The sequence below is a fragment of the Nicotiana tomentosiformis genome, chromosome 4 (assembly GCF_000390325.3).
Source record: "Nicotiana tomentosiformis chromosome 4, ASM39032v3, whole genome shotgun sequence".
Taxonomy (NCBI): Eukaryota; Viridiplantae; Streptophyta; class Magnoliopsida; order Solanales; family Solanaceae; genus Nicotiana; species Nicotiana tomentosiformis.
The window spans coordinates 3,083,343-3,101,899 of NC_090815.1; the positions used below are offsets into that span (position 1 = coordinate 3,083,343).

Genomic DNA, 18,557 nt, shown 5'->3' on the forward strand with positions numbered 1-18,557 from the left:
GTTATTGTCCTTTTTGGCCTGCTGGTTGCTATTGATTCAAGTTGTTGTCGAGGTTCCTGAGTTGGAATCTCCCTCTCTACTGGCTCTTCTTCCAGAGGGTAATCTTCATGAGTTTCCTCCTCTGCTTCTTGTGTAGGAAAAATAAATTTTCCCTCAAACTCCACCTGCTTTGATGCACCACCAGTTTGTTTGACATCTTCAACTGTCACCTTATCTGTTATGGCAGATTCATCAAAGGTAACATCTCTGCTGAATATTGCTCTCGAATCCAATTTTGACTCTTTCACATAATAGTATGCAATTGAGCCAAACACATGTAAAGAGTTATAATCTACAGCAGGTTTTCCATACAATTTTTCAAATGGTGTCTTGCCATCAATAGCAGCAGATGGTAGACGATTAATGAGGTGGCATGCATATGTAATTGCCTCAGCCCAAAATTCTTTGCCCAAGCCAGCATTGGACAACATACAGCGTACCTTCTCCAGTAAAGTCCGGTTCATACGTTCTGCCACTCAATTCTGTTGTGGTGTATGTCTGACAGTGAAGTGTCGGACGATGCCATCATTTTCACAGACCTTATTGAAATGATCATTTTTGTATTTGCCTCTATTGTCTCCACCATCGTCTTCCATTTGAGAAAAATTCCCAATACTTCATCTTTCCTCTTCATTATATACACCCACACTCTTCGGGAAAAATCATCAACAAAGGTTACAAAATAGTGCTTCCCACCCAATGAAGTTGTTTTGGAAGAACCCCAAACATCAGAGTGTACATCATCCAAAATGCCTTTAGTATTATAGATCGTTGTACCAAATTTAACCCTTGTCTGTTTCCCTTTGACACAATGCTCGCAAAACTCCAAGTTGCAAGTCTTTACGCCTTTTAACAATCCTTGATCAGATAGAGCTTTCAAGGATTTCCCTCCAGCATGTCCCAAGCGCATGTGCCATAGCCTGGTTGCTTCTGCCTCTTTATCATCACTGGATGTCACTGTCGCTGTCCCAATAACTGTACTACCACGATAGCGGTACATGTTATTGTTCTTCCGATTGGACTTCATTACCACTAGTGCACCGGAGCATATTCTCATCACTCCATTTTCTGCAATGATTTTGAACCCTTTTGATTCTAGGGCTCCCACAGAGATGAGATTTTTCTTCAAACCCGGTACATATCGAACATCTGTTAATGTTCTGATTATTCCATCATGGCTTCTTAATCTTATTGAACAAATGCCATATGAGGTAAGAAGGCTGTTATCCGCTGTGTGGATGACTCCATATTCTCCTTCTTGAAAATTCACGAACCAGTCCTTGTTGGGACACATATGATACCTACAAGCCGAGTCCATCAACCATATGTTTGATGATGTTGATAACTCTGTTATAACTAATGAGAAGTCTGAATCATCACAATCAGCTACATTTGAATCCATAATGGCCTTTCCATTGTTATGTCTGGCCTTATTCTTCAACTTCGGACAGTCTTTCTTCCAATGCCCCTTTTCTCGACAAAAGGCACATTCATCTTTGCTGGCTCTAGATCTCGACTTGGATCTTCCCTTCTTAGTCCTCATTTGATTTTGAGGACGAACCCTCACAATTAGTGCTTCTCCTTCTCCGCCCTTCTGTTTTTCTCCCTTTCTTTGTTCATAGCTGTACAAAGCCGAACTGACTTCTCTGAGAGAAATTTCGTCATTTCCATGGAGTAGAGTAGTTTCAAGGTGCTCGTACTCATTAGGAAGTGACCCCAACAACATCAAGGCCAAGTCACCATCATCAAAAGTTGCATCCATATTTTGCAAATATGTGACCAACTTATTGAAACTGGTGATATGTTCATTCATTGTGGTACCAGGAACATAGGTGAAGCGAAACAGTCTCTTCTTCATGTACAATTTATTTTGACTGTTTTTCTTCAAAAATTTATCCTCCAGTGCTTTCCATAATTTACTTGCAGAAGTTTCCTTTGTGTATGGATATTTCTGCTCTCTAGCAAGGTAGGATCGAATGGTACCGCAAGCAATACGATTGATAATTTTTCGATCTTCTTCTCCAATAACATCTGGCTTCTTTTCTTCAATGGCAAGATCTAGCCCTTGTTGAAAAAGAACATCTAGAACCTAGCCTTGCCACATCCCAAAATGTCCTGACCCGTCAAAAATTTCTACCGCAAATTTCGCATTTGACACAATTCTTGTCATAAGCGAAGATGCCAACGATGACGTATTATTGACACTTGATGTAGATTCTTCTTGTTTATTGTCTTCCATTTTGACACAAATATTATTTAGTAGTTGACGACACAAATCAAGATTATTTCCTTTTTGGTGTGGAAGATCAGACTAAGCTGCAACCACAGAGCATACTCAGACAGAACCTTGACTCAGTTACCAAGATAGATCTTTTCTGATGTGGAAGATCAGACTATGCTGCAACCACAGAGCAAGACAGTACCTTGGCTCTAATACCAATTGTTGCGGAAGCCAAATGTATATAGTGTGAATGAGTCACAACTACTATACCAAAAATTATGACAACCACTAAATAATAAACAAGACAATAAGATAACAATAAAAGAACACCAGAATTTACGAGGTTCGGCCAATTTTGCCTACTTTCTCGGACACAATCAATATTTTATTCTACTCCAAAATTACAAGTGAAATAATACTAAAGAGAGAAGATACAAATGCCTTAAGAAGATAAAAGGGCAAATGAGAGGTGTGTTTAAATCCTAAACATTAGGTCTCCTTTTATAGGGTGAAATTCCCATTCAAAATTGTCATCCATCGATGTGGGACTTTTGACAATTTCAACAGTTCCTAGAGCATTTTGTAAGCAAAATTTCTATCCGAGCAATGAGCATTTATCTACAAGATACATCTTGTAGTTAGTAACTAATTGCTTATGCATGGAGAGCACAAAGTAAGAGCAAACAATGTAATACCACTTACAGGGGGTGCTCTTGTTCTAGGAATGGAGGAGTATATGGAATGTAAGAGATTAACATTAGATAAAAGCCTATCCTGATGCTCCATGACCAAAGCTTCAAATGGTGCATCACTAGGACCTGTGGCAAGTCGTGTTCTTAATAAATCTGTTCCTGTCTTAGATGGAAGTTGTTAGTTTACAGCTATGTATATAGTGTAGTCCTGTCCCACATTGGAATAGAAGTAGTATGTCCTTGTATAGTATAGCTATAAATAAGGACATCTTGTATTGTATTGATCATCTAATATCAATAACATATTTTTTCCTGTGCCTTCTCACATGGTATCAGAGCAATTGTGAGAGATTTATCGCTGTGCATAAATTTCAGCGATTCCGGGAAGAGAAATCAGTCAGCAGAAGTCTTTTCCCGGCGATTCTTTTTAAGGTTGTTTTGCGTCTACTTCGTCTCTGTCAGTGTTGTACAAAATCCAACACTACCACAAAAGTCTTCACTGTCTGGCGACCAAACCCCAATGAAAATCTCCGGCAACAGCCTCCTCATGCGCCTCCACGCGCCACCAGAAGCTCACGCGCCGGCGCGTACGACCACTTTCGGCCATTTTTTAAAAAACTTCCTTCAGAATAGTTGGGTCGCCTGGTAATTTTGATCCTACCCCTACTGTTTTCATTTCATTCCGACTACTTTGAGTTTTTTCCGGCAGCTACAGTACTATTCAAATAGCTACAGTAAGATTCCGGCAGCTACAGTATTTCCTTATTCTGTTTCTGTGTTCCCTTACTCTGTTTCAGTAGATTACAGGTGATTCTTTCTCTTATTTAGTAATAATTTGCAATGATGTCTTTGGGATTTGATGCTTTTGGGTCTAGAAACATGAGTTCTGGAAGCTTTAGTACTATTATTATCTCGGAACCTTTAATGGGAGGTTCAAACTACTTAGCTTGGGCTTCATCTGTCGAGTTATGGTGTAGAGGCCAAGGTGTTCAAGATCATCTAATCAAACAGTCTAGCGAAGGAGATGAAAAGGCAATAGCACTTTGGGCAAAGATCGATGCTCAGTTATGTAGCATCTTGTGACGATCTATTAATTCCAAGTTGATGCCCTTGTTTCGTCCATTCCAGACATGTTATTTGGTTTGGGCAAAGGCACGCACCTTATACACTAATGACATATCTCGCTTCTATGATGTGATATCGCGGATGACAAACTTAAAGAAGCAGGAATTAGATATGTCTACTTAATTGGGTCAAGTGCAGACAGTCATGGAGGAATTTGAGAAGTTGATGCCAGTTTCTGCTAGTGTTAAAAAACAACAAGAGCAGCGACAGAAGATGTTTCTCGTTCTTACCCTCACCGGACTTTCTAATGATCTTGATTCAGTACGCGACCAGATTTTGGCTAGTCCGACTGTCCCGACAGTTGATGAATTATTCTCGATTATTTCGCCTTGCTGCAGCACCTAGTCACCCAGTGATCTCATCACAGATACTTGATTCCTCTGTTCTTGCATCCCAAACAGTGGAATTTCGGGCATCTCAAACTATGGAGCATAGACGAGGAGGAGGTCGTTTTGGAAGATCTAGACCCAAGTATTCTTATTGTCACAAACTTGGACACACTCGTGAAATGTGCTATTCCTTACATGGTCGTCCACCTAAAAATGCTTACCTTGCTCAGACCGAGACTACAGGTAACCAGGGATTTTCTTTATCTAAAGAAGAATATAATGAGCTCCTTCAGTATCGAGCAAGTAAGCAGACATCTCCGCAAGTAGCCTCAGTTGCTCAGACCGATACTTCGATTACTGGTAATTCTTTTGCTTGTGTTTCCCAGTCTAGTACTCTTGGCCTATGGGTCATGGACTCAGGCGCTTCTGATCACATCTCTGGTAATATATCACTTTTGTCAAATATTGTATATTCATAGTATCTTCCCACCGTTGCTTTAGCCAATGGATGTCAAACTAAGGCAAAAGGAGTTGGACAAGCTAATCCCTTGTCTTCTATCACACTAGATTCCGTTCTTTATGTCCCTGGATGTCCTTTTAGTTTTGCATCTGTTAGTTGTTTGACTCGTGCCCTCCATTGTAGTATATATTTTATTGACGATTCTTTTATTATGCATGACCGCAGTACGAGACAGACAATTAGTACAATACGTGAATCAGAAGGCCTTTACTACCTTATCTCACTCAGTCCTTCCACAACATGTCTAGTTACAGATCCTCCAGATCTAATCCACAGACATTTATGACATCCGAGTTTATCAAAACTTCAGAAGATGGTACCTAGTTTATCTAGTTTGTCTACATTAGACTGTGAGTCATGTCAACTTGGAAAATATACCCGAGCCTCCTTTTCACGTAGTGTTGAGAGTCATGCAGAGTCTGTCTTCTCCTTAGTTCATTCTGATATATGGGGTCCTAGTAGAGTCAGTTCAACCTTGGGATTTCGTTACTTTGTTAGTTTCATTGATGATTATTCAAGATGTACTTGGATTTTCTTAATGAAAGATCATTCTGAGTTATTTTTTATATTCCAGAGTTTTTGTGCTGAAATCAAAAACCAATTTGGTGCTTCTATTTGCATTTTTCGCAGTGATAATGCCTTAGAATATTTATCTTCTCAGTTTCAGCAGTTTATGACTTCTCAAGTAATTATTCATCAGAAATCTTGTCCTTATACCCCTCAGCAAAATGGGGTTGCTGAGAGAAAGAATAGGCACCTTATTGAGACTGCTCGCATACTTCTAATTGAATCTCGTGTTCTGTTGCATTTTTGGGGCGATGCAGTTCTCACAGTTTGTTATTTGATTAATCGGATATCTTCATCTCCCATCAAGGATCAGATTCCGCATTCAGTATTGTTTCCTCAGTCACCCTTATACTCTCTACTGTTGGTTGTCGTTGGGTTTATGCAGTCAAAGTTGGTCCCGATGGACAGATTGATCGACTTAAGGCCCGTCTTGTTGCCAAAGGATATATTCAGATATTTGGGCTCGATTACAGTGATACCTTCTCTCCCGTGGCTAAAGTGGCTTTGGTCCGCCTTTTTCTATCCATGCTTGCGGTTCGTCATTGGCCCCTCTATCAACTGGACATTAAGAATGCCTTTCTTCCCGGTGATCTTGAGGATGAGGTTTATATGGAGCAACCACCGGGTTTTGTTGCTTAGGGGGAGTCTCGTGGCCTTGTATGTCACTTGTGTCGGTCACTTATGGTCTAAAGCAGTCTCCTCGAGCCTGGTTTGGTAAGTTCAGCACGGTTATCCAGGAGTTTGGCATGACTCATAGTGAAGCTGATCACTCTGTGTTTTATCGGCACTTTACTTTAAGTCTCTGTATTTATCTGGTAATCTATGTTGATGATATTGTTATTACTGGCAATGATCAGGATGGTATTACCAATCTGAAGCAGCATCTCTTCCAGCACTTCCAAACTAAGGATCTAGGCAGATTGAAGTACTTTCTGGGTATTGAGGTTGCCCAATCTAGCTCAGGTATTGTTATTTCTCAAAGAAAATATACTTTAGATATTCTTGAGGAGTCAGGGATGATAGGTTGCAGACCTGTTGACACTCCGATGGATCCGAATTCTAAACTTCTGTCAGGACAGGGGGAGCCACTTAGCGATCCTGCAAGCTATAGGCTGCTGGATGGAAAACTAAATTATCTCATAGTGACTAGACCCGATATTTCTTATCCTGTGAGTGTTGTAAGTTAGTTTATGAATTCTCTCTGTGATGGTCATTGGGATGCAGTTGTCCGCATTATTCGGTATATAAAATCGGCTCCAGGCAAAAGGTTACTATTTGAGGATCGAGGTCATGAGCAGATCGTTGGATACTTAGATGCTGATTGGGCAGGATCACCTTCTGATAGACGTTCTACATCTGGATATTGTGTTTTAGTAGGAGGCAGTTTGGTGTCCTGGAAGAGCAAAAAACAGAATGTAGTTGCTCGGTCTAGTACAGAAACAGAATATCGAGCAATGACTATGGCAACATGTGAGCTAGTGTCGACCAAACAATTGCTCAAGGAGTTAAAATTTGGTGAAATCAGTCGGATGGAACTTGTGTGCGGTAATCAAGCTGCCTTTCATATTGCATCAAATTCGGTGTTCCATGAGAGAACTAAACACATTGAGATTGATTGTCACTTCGTTAGAGAAACGATACTTTCAGGAGAGATTACTACAAAGTTTGTGAGGTCAAATGATTAACTTGCAAATATTTTTACCAAGTCTCTCACTGGTTCTCGTATTAGTTATATACATAACAAGTTCGGTACATATGATTTGTATGCACCGACTTGAGGGGGAGTGTTAGTTTACAGCATGTATATAGTGTAGTATTGTCCCACATTGGTAAAGGAGTAGTATGTCCTTGTATAGTATAACTATAAATAAAGACCTCTTGTATTGTATTGTTCATCCAATATCAATAATATATTTTCTCCCGTGCCTTCTCACACTTGTCATATTGCTAAATGCCTAGGTGCCCAAGCCAAAAACCATCATCTAACCTATGGTTGACTTTGATACTTCAAGAAGATCAGTTTTATGAAGCAATGTTTGCCTCATCAATATTTATAATAAAATTAAAAGTGCCTTACCAATAATGAATGTCAATGAACAAGAAGAATAGAAAATTCAGCTCAAGGATTATAGATCAATCAGCCTAATTGGGGTGTCTATAAAATAGCTGCAAAGTTACTGGCTATAAGATTGAAAGAATGATTGGGAAACTTATATCTGGAGATCAAAATGCCTTCATCAAAGGCAGACAAATCACAGACGCAACCTTAATTGCCAACGAAGTTCTTGACTGGAAACGGAAGAGAGGGGAATCAGGCATCCTATGTAAGTTGAACATAGAAGAGGCCTTTGATAAACTCAAGTGGCAATTCCTCATCACAATGCTAAGGAAGATGGGATTTGGTGATAGATGGATCAAACAGAAAGGTATGAGGCAGGGAGACCCCCTTTCTTTATTTTGGCTATGGAAGGGTTAAGCATAATGCTTGAAAAGGAAAGGGACCTGTAATAGATAAAAGATATTGAAGTAGGCACCGGTCAAGGGAATGCTATTACAATCTCACAACTGATTTTATGAAGATGATACCCTCATTTTTTGTGGAGCAGAGGAACCTCGTGCTACTCTTAAATCTTAAACTGCTCATTTTTTAGGCACTGTCAGGACTACACATTAATATGATGAAAAGTTACATTTACCCAGTTATACGTTCAGAATTTGGAGAGACTGGCAGATATCTTGTGTTGCAAAATTGGTACTTTCAAAACAACATACCTTGGGCTACCACTTGGTGCTAAATTCAGGTTAACTGAAATTTGGAATGGTAAAGTGGAAAATTTTGAAAAAAGGTTGGCTACTTGGCAGATGCAATACCTCTCAATGGGTGGCAGACACACACTTATCAATAGTGTCTTGGACAGCATTGCCACATATTTTATGTCATTATTCTCCATCCGGCATGGTGAAAAAACAACTAGACAAGATTAGAAAGAATTTCCTTTGGGAAGGTAGCAGCGAAACACACAAGTTTCATTTGGTCAAATGGCCAAAAGTCACACAGCCTAAATCCCTTGGTGGTATGGGCATAAAAAGCCTAGCTATCCATAGCAAATTCATGCTTATGAAATGGCTTTGGAGATATGGCCAGGAATCACCTGCTCTCTGGAAGGATGTGGTGGCTCCAAAGCATGGTGTGCAGAGCCACTGGTGCACCAAAACCTCTACAGCTCCACATGGTGTAGGCTAATGGTAGAACATAACCAAACTGTGGGATGAATTTTACCAGAACTGCAGGTTCCTGGTTGATAACGGGACAAACATAAAATTTTGGAAAGACAAGTGGCTGTGGAATTCAGCTTTGCAAACTGATTATCCTAATCTTTTTCTGATCTCCAGTAATCCAGACTCCACCATCTCACAAAATAGAGCGGACAATGTACGGAACCAACAAATTAGAAGGAACCTACAGGAATGAGAGCTTGAAGAACTATGCAACTTACTTGAAAGATGGGGAAATGCAGAGCCAATGAGTAGATTTCAGACAGACTAAGATGGGGTGATAAAGCAAATTGTCTATACCCTGTTAAAGCAGGATATTCAACTCTTTGTGCCCAGAATGAGATGATGGATAATTGGCCATGAAAATTAATCTAGAAACAAAATTACCTCCTAAAATGATTTGTTTCAGTTGGATAGCACTCTATGAAGCATGTTTGACTCAAGACAATCTCCGGAGAAGGAACATACACATTGTCTACAGATGCTATATGTGCCATCAGAACATAGAAACCAACAACCATCTCCTATTACATGATATCTGGAACATGTTCTTTTCAGTTTTTGGACTCAGTTGGGTCATACCTGAGAGGATTAAGGATGCCTTCATATGCTAGAGTTCATGGAAAGTTGGTAGGTCCATCAGGAAGATCTAGAAAATGGTTCCTTCTTGTATTTTTTGGTGTATCTGGATAGAAAGGAATCGAAGATGTTTTGATGGAATATCAACTCTAAATCACTCTCTCAAGGCTAATTGTCTTTTATTTTTATATAGCTGGAGCAATCTCTTTCCTACAACCTCCATTGAAAAGTTTTTGTACTTTATTAGCTCCTTATCTTTAGAATAGGGCATATTGTAATGGAGCTTACAACTTACTTTTGAATTGACTATCATTGGTAGTACTTGCGGATTAATGATATCACTTTACAACTTGATGCCATTAATGATATCACTTCATCTAAAAACACAATAGCAAATTCAAGATCAATGAGGGAGACATGAAAGAACCAAAAGTGTAGGTAAGTCCACTACTCCTGTATTATGTATAGCAATAACCAAAGCCAAATGAAATTACCGTCGATATAGACGTTTTGGGTTAATATTCTTCCGAAGTACCATTCGCTCTTGTAACCCTCCCCAATAAGGAAGAGTTTTCAGATCGGGGCAGAAACGACCAATTTCATCAGCCCAGTTGTTCAAGACTGATGCGGGAGCAACAACTAAAAAGGGACCCCATATATTCTTGTCCTGTAGAGATCAATGAAGCCAAGTTACTAGACTTCTCTGCCAGAAAGATTTTTGTTTTGATAATTTACTACAAGACAGTTGATAAACAAAACATGAACAAATAGATCGCTTACTTCTGCCAAATGAGCCAAGAAAGCCATGGCCTGGATTGTTTTGCCAAGACCCATCTCATCAGCAAGAATACCATTTAAACCCTGACAGATAAAGTTGAATGTTATAAGCCAGCCAAGCAAAATCTCCATAGAGGTTGAGCAAAAAGATCAACTTTCAGGAAAATGACAACTTACCTGCTTGTAACTATTACAAGCCGCTGGAGGCCTTTCAACTGATACTCTTTAAGAGTACCCTTGAATATTTCTGGCATCTGTATTGTTGATGCCATAGGCATGGTTGACCTAAAGGTACACTGAAACATAGCGAGCCAGTACCATCAGAGAGTGGAGCAACAAAATTGGTGCCACTACAATCTCTCAGCAAAAGAACAAAGACGATATCTTAGAGGAGCTCAAAAACTCATGGATGCAATAAGTCTATGTTAGCGGCTGCGACATCTTGCTGGGAGGGTTCAATTTCAGCAGCTTGCCGCAGCTTCAGACATTCACTATCAAATGCACTTGTCATCATTTTCTGCTTTGAAACTGCATCCTGTGCAGCTTTCAAAGCCTCTTTTCTTAGCTCAGCCTCTTCAGGATCCTCTTCCTCTCCAGGTCTAGCTTCACTGGAACTTAACAACATTTCTTGGTCATTTGTCATTTCATCACCTAAAGTCACAGCCTCAGAGGATAAAGTTGATCTATTTTGCATGAAATGGCTGTAAAGTTCAGTTTGAGATAGCAGAAAGTTGAGCCTCTGTTGTTGTCTCTTTGCTTCATGAAGCTCCTATTCACGCTTCAAAGCTTCTGCAACTTCTTTTTTCCTCCCTTTTCTTTACTTCTGCCTGCAACATTAAAAAATTTACATCTTAGGAAGTCCTCTAGTCAAACAGTCAACAACAGAAACTCGTGAAGAAGCATGTTCTTTTAGCATATTCAATCTTCTGGAGGAAACACAACAAAGGACATGCATCTTTATGAGTCCTTAATCCTTATAAATGTACACTTTCTTTTCTCATAAGTGTATCAATACTCCATTGCAAGCTTTAGTAGGTAAACCAACAAATAACCCAAAAACATATTGGCTGAAAAGAAACTCTTACGGCAACAATATCATCAATCTAACATGCCGTTATGATATAAAATAGGGACAGAACTAGAGAGCCAGAATAGGTGAATATATCTTTATCACCTTTCATTATCTTCTTCAGGATAGTATAGGCTAAGATGAATATACAATGTGGTAATAGTCTTAAAACCATCAAAACAGAGAGCTGCATCTTGGCTAATTAAGGATGCAGTTATCAACAACAACAACAAGCCCAGTATAATCCTATATAGTGGGGGTCTGGGGAGGGTAGTGTGTACGCAGCCTTACCCTTACCTTTGTGGGAGATAGAGAGGTTGTTTCCACCTCGGCTCAGAGAAGCATAAGCACCACATTAAAAAAGAGAAAAACAAGAATCGCAACCGTGAGAAGCCATGTAAAAGAAGCATAAATAACAACCAAATAATCAGGAGACCGCAATGAGAGAGGAGACCGCAATGAGAGAAATGACAGTAGTCATAGAAATCTAATGCCAACATAATACTAATGTCCGTGCTAATACTACCGGTAAGACAGGGGAGAACACTAAACTACCTACCCTACTACCCTAATCTTCGACCTCCACACCTTCTTATCAAGGGTCATGTCCTCGGTCAGCTGAAGCTACACCATGTCATGTCTAATCACCTCATCCTAATTCTTTTTCGGCCTACCTCTACCTCTCCTTAGGCCTTCCAATGTCAACCTCTCACGCCTCATGACTGGAGCATCTGTGCTCCGCCTCCTCACATGTCCAAATCATCTAAACCTCGCTTCCCACATCTTGTCCTCAATTGGAGCCACACCCACCTTGTCTCAAATAACTTCATTCCTAATTCTATTTAACCTTGTGTGCCCGCACATCCATCTCAACATCCTCATCTTTGCTACTTTCATCTTCTGGATATGGGAGCTCTTGACTGGCCAACATTCAACCCCATACAACTAAGGATGCAGTTAACCATACTTGAAAAAAGAATGCAGTTAACCATACTTGAAAAAAGAATGCAGTTAACCATGGCTGACTTTCCTCCCTCCTCTCCAGCTGCTCAGGTTGCTCTCGAATAGCAACTTCTTATACATACCATAATAGCAAAGAGTTCACTATGAAATAATGTCAAAAAGGTAGAATTTAAGTACCATCTCCTTGTCAACTCTCTTCCAAAACACGAGCATGTCCCTAACAAGTTTCTTTGTACGAATTGCAGCACCTCTCATCACCTTAAGTGATCTGCTAACTTTCATTTTTACCTGAAAAAGGGAACCCACCACTCAAGTAAGAACGTCCAAAAGACAATTAGCATAGAAATTTGGAGAATCGCACACAAATTTGTTCTAACAAGATCAAGGCCGTGCTTACCTCTCTCTGACAAATTTCTGAAAACCTCTTGGCATCAGTCAATTGCTTTCTGTGGAAATTGATGAATATCTTATGATGTTTTGGGATTTCTTTTCTGACAAGGTTTATCCAATATTTTCCAATCTTATCCATTTATTCCTTCTCAATCACAGAAGGATCTTTCTTCAGTTTTGGCTATTTGGGTAGACTACGTTCAATAATCTGCAGCTCCAAATGACCACTCATATGTAAGCAACATGACTGATGCCCATATAGCTATAAGATAAACATAAACTGAACTGCAATGCTAAAGAGAATTACTGACCTCATATGTGTCTCCTTTCTCTAACACTTTCACATAATAAATCTGCAAGACACCACCCTCTGACTATATAGAATGCCGTATACCAACTGCAGCCCCCTTAGGGATGGAAGAAGCCTCTAATACAACTTTGCTGACTTGCAGACTGAATTTATGACCGGCACTATTAGCTGGCTGGGCTCGCAATCGTGCCTGAAGAGATTCAAATTGGGGCTTGGGATCACTCATTCCAGCTTGACGTTTGGGCCCAAGTCTCTCATCAGAAGCCATCATTGCAGCCAAAGTCTCCAAATTAAGTGTACCCTTGAGGTAAATTACATTAACTTGAATATCTGACATGGTTGGCAAATTCAATAATGTTGCCAGCTTTTCATAGGGTGGAGGGATCCTGTATATGATGTCCTCCCCGAGATCCAAGAAAGCAGGTTCATAAATAGATATGCAAAAATTCCAAACATTAGGTGACACACTTTACCTTTTGGGGGCTTAAAGTACAAAATAACTTGGGTAAACATCTTTATATTCATTTCAAATGATTAAGTGAAAGCAGAGTATGGTCCTGGAAAATCAGACTGAATATGGTTCCCTAACTTCTGAGTGCTATTGTTAAAAAAATTTGATGCAGAGTCAAGTTTGAGTGCTCCTCCTCTATGATCATTTGTTGATTTCTGGTCTCTTGATCCTCCACCACTTCTCGTCGCAGGCATCCTATTACGAGTAGTTGCAGGGCTTGCTGAGGAATTACCAAGCCTCCTCTTATTCCTTTGAACGTGTTCTCCCAGCATTGCCCTATACCTTTCCTCTGAAATATGGGTATTATAACCTCTGTCCCCGTCCCCCTCTTTGTCACTACTATATGAAGTCCGCCTCTTTTTCTTCAACTCCCTACCAGACATTATACCATTACTCTGGTTCCCTGGTGCTCCACCTATCAACCAACATATGATGCGGCTGATTATTACAACACTTCATTAGCTTAACTTTTCATTGCCTAAAAGTCAAATTTGCATTATAATAGGATAAAGAATGTGCATTTGCTAACTCAAGTATTTTCTTTCTTTTGGATCAATATTAGTAATAAGGATTTTTAGTGAAAATAATGTGTTATCAGTCACGAATTTGGTCCTAATCGGTCATACTTCTTTTTATAAGTACACAAATTTAGTCCTAATTGGTCATGCTCATCGACCCATATAATAAAGAATTCAATTTAAAAAGAAAAAAATAACAATGTCAAGAAAGAATGTCTACCTGGGCTACCTCTGCTCTCATACTGACTACTATTCCCATGATGATCAAAATCATCATCCAGTTGAGGCAACTGGAAGTTAATCAAAGACTATCCCCAAAAAAAAAAAGTTAAAGGGAGTAAAATAAGATCCACACTTCAAAAATCTCTAGAAACAAGCAAGTATAAATGGACTTTCTCGAAGAATACACCAAAAGAAATTCCCCACAAAATGTCCCAAAAGTAATACTAATTACCAGGATTTTATTAAGCAAGACACCATTTTGAAAACCCAACTGAAATTCCAAGAGAAACGCAGTTCATATTAAATTAAAAATCACTACAAACAAGCAAAAAACTAAACTCTCATGAAGAATTAACCATCAAATCCGTAATTTGTAACAAAATAATTCTAACACTAAGTACCAAGATTGTAACATCAGAAGAAACCCTTTTCAGAATAGAACGTATTAAATAAAAACTCACTCCAAACATGCCAAAAAAAAAAATTCAAGACTTAACCATACCCTAATTTGTTATAAAATTATCCTAACACTAACTAGCAAGATCTTAATATCACAAGACACCATTTTGAGAATAGAACAAAAACTCGTATAAATCATAAATCACTACAAACATGCAAAAGAAAAAACTAAACCTGATACGATCCTAATGAAGCTCTTTCCAATTATAAAACACTCATCTCAATTCAGTTGCATTAGTTATTAGTTTGTTAGGTTAGTTACAACCCACGTGACTAGCACGCGTGCAAGAATAAACGAAAAAGGGGAATCCAAAAAGTTAGTTATAACTAACTTTCCTACCCCTTCCTATATAGTGGATGTTTTCTCATTTTGTAAGATCTCATCGGATGATTTGAAATAAAGAATCTCTTTCTTCCCTCTCGTTTGTCTCTCACTTCATCTCTGTTTTCCAGAACTCAATTAAGTTCTTGTCGAGCAAGCTGTTCAAAGACAATTCTTCCCATTTGTCCTTTAGGTGAGCTCATTGTTCTTTCCTTTTCCTGTTAAAACTGTAGAGGTCGTAACATTGGTATCAGAGCTTTTTGCTCCTTAGATCTATGAAAATGGGGGACCATAATACTCGTATGCAAAAGCTACGCAAGGAAGTCGATAATCTCAAGGGTTCGATGGATGCAGTCACAACTTCTGTTTCGAAATTGAGAAGTTTTTTGGATCATAAGGTGGTCCAAGATATGGAGGAAATTGTTGGTGAATAATTTAACTAATCATCACGTGGGTCCTGTTGAGAATGAAGGTCTAGAGGTGGTGGTTCCTCGACCTAGAGGTTACCAATTGCCAACTCGCGATTATCATGTGGAGTTCCCAGCTTTTGATGGCCTAGGGTTGAAGGACTGGCTGTATAAATGTGAGCATTTATTCACTGTGGATGACACTCCCGAGGATTCTAAGGTGAAACTGGCTTCGTGCAAGCTGGAAGGGAAGGCACTACAATGGCACCAATCTTACATGAAGCATTGAGTGACTAGAGACTAGCCTCGCTGGGATGAATTTGTAGCTTATTTGTATGCCAGATTTGGATCTGAACTGTTTGACGATCCCATGGGAGACTTCAAGGACTTGAGGCAGGTAAGCTCGGTGCAAGACTATGTTGACCTGTTTGATGAATTGCTTACTAGAGTAGAAGTATCAGAGGAGTATGTTGTTAGTTGTTTTGTTAGGGGGTTGAAACCAGAAATTGGTTTACTTGTCAAAATGTTAGCACCCAGAACTTTAGCTAAGGCAATTAGTCTAGCTAAAATTCAGGAACAAACATTGATAGTACAGAAGCAAGTTTTCATGGCCACCTCAACTCCATCTTATTCAACTAAAAACACTCCAAAATTTCCTTGTGTTAACTCTAAGTTCCCTCAACACACTACCCCAATGCCCTCCAAATTTAGCCAACCTTCTAGTAGACCTCCAAATGTTCATACCACATCTATAAAACCTACTTACAGAAATGCCAAGAAATTAACTCCAGCTGAAATAGAGGAAATGAGTAAGGGACTATGTTACAATTGTGATGAGAAGTATAGCTTTGGGCATGTATGTAAGAACATGAGGCAATTATTTTCTATGAAGGTGGAGGAGGGAATATAAGAAGTTAAGTTGGGAGAGAAAGTGATGTTAGACCCAGCAGAATTGTTAACAATGATAGGTCAAATGTTGGAGACTGGTGCTGAGGGGTCCATTCTACCTCATGTATCAGTCCATGCCATGAATGGACTGCATGATTTTAGAACTATGAGGGTAACTGTATCAGTCAAGGGCAAGGATGTGCAGGTTCTAATTGATATAGGGAGCACTCACAATTTCTTGGATCTTAACACTGCCAAGAAGTTGGGATGTGTTTTGACAGCTATATCTCCTTTTGATATATCTGTTGCTGATGGAAAGAAGGTGCAGAGCAACTATATATGGAAAAAGCTGGTTTGGAAAATGCAAGGTGTTTCTTTTGATTCTGATATGTTAGTGCTGCCAATTGGAGGGTGTAGTATGGTCTTGGGAATTCAGTGGTTAATCATATTGGGTGACATTATGTGGAACTTCAAGAAACTTAGAATAGCGTTCAGTATCATTGGACATAAAGTGTCATTGAGAGGAGTTCAACCTCCTACAACTAAGATGATTCAACAGGCCAACATGGACAAGCTATTAGCCAAACCTGCAGAGCTGTGCATGATATCTGTGGGTTTATTTCTTGAGAATCAACAACAAGGAGTGAAAATCAGCCTTTTTACATTGGAAAGCCTGCCAAAGGAACCAAGTATAAACTGAGATTTGCAGTCTATATTGCAGAAGTACAGTGATTTGTTTGAGGAGCCAACACAACTCCCTCCCTCTAGATTACATGACCACAAGATCACCTTGAAAGAAGGTGTCTTCCCCATCAACATCAGGCCTTACAGATATCCTAATGTTCAGAAAAATGAGATTGAAAAGATAGTAAATGAGATGCTAGTCTTTGGAGTTATTAGGCACAGCACCAGCCCTTATTCATCTCCTATTGTGATGGTAAAAAATAAGGATGGATCATGGCAATTGTGTGTAGATTACAGGGAGTTGAACAACTGCACAATGAAGGACAAGTTCCCTACTCATGTAATTGAAGAATTGCTGGATGAACTTCATGGTGCCAAATACTTCTCTCAGCTGGATTTAAGGTTAGGATATCATCAAATTAGGATGTTTGAACCAGACATACCTATGACTACATTTAGAACCCATCATGGCCTTTATGAATTCATGGTTATGCCTTTTGGCTTAACAAATGCCCCTTCTACTTTTCAAAGCCTAATGAACCAGATCTTTCACAAGTATCTCAAAAAATTCATCTTAGTTTTTTTTGATGGCATCTTAATATATAGTCAAAGTTGGTATGACCATCTGTTATATTTAGAGGAAGCTTTCAAGGTCATTCGATCCCATGCATTGTTCATAAAATAAAGCAAATGTGCTTTTGGAGTCACACAGATTGACTACTTAGGCCACATCATTTCTGAACAAGGTGTGGCTATGGATAAAAAAAAAGTTCAGGGTGTGTTGGATTGGCCACTACCCACTACCATATAAGGGCTAAGAGGATTCTTAGGGTTGACACGCTACTATAGGAGATTTATCAAGGGATATGGCATCATTGCAAGACCCCTCAATGATCTACTCAAAAAGGGGAATTTTCAGTGGAATCCTGCAGCAACTGCTGCATTTGAAGATTTGAAATTAGCTATTACTTCAGCTCCAGTCTTAGCTCTTCCAGATTTTTCAAAGGAATTCACAGTGGAAACTGATGCTTATGGTGGAGGAATTGGAGTTGTTCTAGCACAAGTGTAACGACCCGGCCGGTCGTTTTGAGAATTAGAGCCCCGATCTCCTAATATCTGCTATCCCTATATTTGTTTCTGCTTTTTGGGACTTGCCGAAGTAATTGGTTATGAGATTCAGAGAGTTTTGGGATACGTAGTCCCTAGTTATGAGTTTAAGCCTTAGAGTTTGGACCGTAGTCGGAACTGTATAAAGACGGATCTGAAATGGAATTTCGTCGACTCCTTTAGCTCTGTTGAGTGATTTTGGGATTAAGTGCGCTTCCGAAATATGTTTTGGAGGTCTGTATTAGATTTAGGCTTGAATTGGCAAAAGTTAGTTTTTCGGTGATTTTGGCCGATAGTGAAAATTTTGATATCGAGCTCAGAATGAAATTCCAAAAGTGGTTGTAGGCTCTTAGTGTCATTTTTGACCTGTATGCAAAATTTGAGATCATTCGGACTAGATTTGATGTGGTTCGACGTCGTTTGTAGAATTTGGAAAATTTTAATTTCTTAGGCTTGAATCCGTGCTTAATTCATGATTTTGGTATTGTTCGATGTGGTTTGAAGGCTCGACTAAGTTCGTACGGTATTTTAGGATTGGTCGGTATATTTGGTTAAGGTCCCGGGGGCCTCTGGTGTGTTTCG

At 39.4% G+C, this 18,557-nt stretch overlaps 1 pseudogene; it reads right to left on the reverse strand.

Moving 5' to 3' along the window:
* Positions 1–9,759: 9,759 nt before the first annotated feature.
* Positions 9,760–13,281, reverse strand: LOC104114230 (chromatin-remodeling ATPase INO80-like; annotated as a pseudogene).
* Positions 13,282–18,557: the final 5,276 nt, after the last annotated feature.